Source organism: Pseudoliparis swirei, chromosome 3 (assembly GCF_029220125.1).
Source record: "Pseudoliparis swirei isolate HS2019 ecotype Mariana Trench chromosome 3, NWPU_hadal_v1, whole genome shotgun sequence".
Taxonomy (NCBI): domain Eukaryota; kingdom Metazoa; phylum Chordata; class Actinopteri; order Perciformes; family Liparidae; genus Pseudoliparis; species Pseudoliparis swirei.
The window spans coordinates 4,598,263-4,600,155 of NC_079390.1; positions in this window are offsets into that span (position 1 = coordinate 4,598,263).

Below are 1,893 nucleotides of genomic sequence, written 5' to 3' on the forward strand. Positions count from 1 at the left end.
AGTGATACACACTATACTAACAATGTAGGTTATGGCTATTCTTTGGATATTTATGACATATGTCTTGAGTAATTGAGTTGATAATGCCACTTTCAATGCAACGTTTTCACTTCCTGGAGATCTCCATAATGGCAATGTGATATTAAAACTTCCATCGCAGCTTTCACTGACATACACAAATGACCTGTGAATGTGTGACAGTGAGATTGCATTACTGGAAACTATCATATTGGTTTGATTTGAACACGTCAAAGTCAAACCCGTATTTCATTATGGCAGCGTTCATCAAAAATGCCCTCGACCTTGAGCACAATAGTCTTGAGGGTCCATAATAGTGTTTTTCTCACAGTCAAATGCTCTGTGTTATGCATGTTATAATGTCACAATGATTGTAATAGCTTGGAGAAAAATGGACTATTTCAATAGTCAAGCTTACGTGATGCAACAAAAAAAACAATGAATATTTGTCATGTAAACTTGATATTTATAAATCCTTTCCTTTCAACTCAAATAAAGCACTAGTTGAACGTATCGTGAGAGCTTTATTGTAAGATATAACGTTTAATTTCACTGACCCGTGCTCACATGAGGGTCACAAGTACTTTGTTTTGCCTCTCTTGTTTCATTTAAATCGATACATTAAAGAATACTCAACATAATAAACATAAGCAAATGGAAAACCCCAATTTTTACATGTTGTACATTGGACTTTGGAAAACTCAGAATAAACAGAATTGCAAAACTAGCACATTTTCATCACTAGTCTCAAATTTGATGTTGACTTTCTCAACAAATAATGTCGAAATTCACGTGCATAATCTTTCATCACTTCCTGCTCTTGTTTTTAATACTTCAGCAGTCCAACTATTATTCTTCACTTCTCTATGTCTTCTATTTCTTCCGTATGTATTTTGTACCTCTTTTCCTCCTTCATATATTTCGGCGAAAAAAATAGAGCTACGGTTATCTGACTTTTTGAGATAGTTGTACCTTATAGCGTTAACCCTGTATTCCACTGTTTATAAAGACAGCGTGAGGATGCAGTTTTCTACATTTACACTAAATGGATTTTCAGCAGTTCAGTACAATACCTTTGGGCTTCGATGCTTTTCAGCAGGTAGTTTCCTTTTTCTATATTCTCAGCTATTTTCAGCTTTTTTCAGCTATTTATTTTAATATTTCAGCAAACTTTTTTTAGCTAATTATGTATATGATGCAGTTTTGCGTCCATCTTTTCCAGTTATACAAGGATTTTCAGTAGTTTTTGTGCTTCAACACATTTCAGCAGGAAGTTTCCTTTTTTGGTATATGTTTTCAGCTATTTTCAGCTATTTATTTAAATATTTCTGCGCCAAACTTTCAGATTTTAGAATTCCAAGGCATTTTCTGAATGAAATGCTCTTTCTAGTTGGATAATGAAATGCTCTTAGTTAGATAATGACATGCTCTTTCTTAGTCAGATTAATTATTGCAACAAAACAACTAAAAACCCAACACTACCTCACTACACGTATGCAATATGTGACATATTATTACTATCTGTAATTTAAAACTGTATACAAAACTGTACATATTAGCACCTTTCTTGTTCCTAAATGTTGTCACCTTATGTAGAATGCATTATTTTATATGTTGTATGTTTTTCTTTCTTATTATAGTGTTATTTCTAAACGTTTGACTTGGAGAGCCCTGCACTCGATTTTAAATGGGTCTGTGGTGAGTAGTGACCAAGGCACAAATGGCAAATAAAAACTTGAATCTTTCATCTTGAATAGTTGTGTCTGTGACGCGCGTCCGTACCACCTCTGACCGAGAGGGGGCAGTGTTGTGCCCACGGCGCATGTGCTCGGCTTCACATCGGGACCACAAAGAAGAAACTCGCTTCTCTGACAG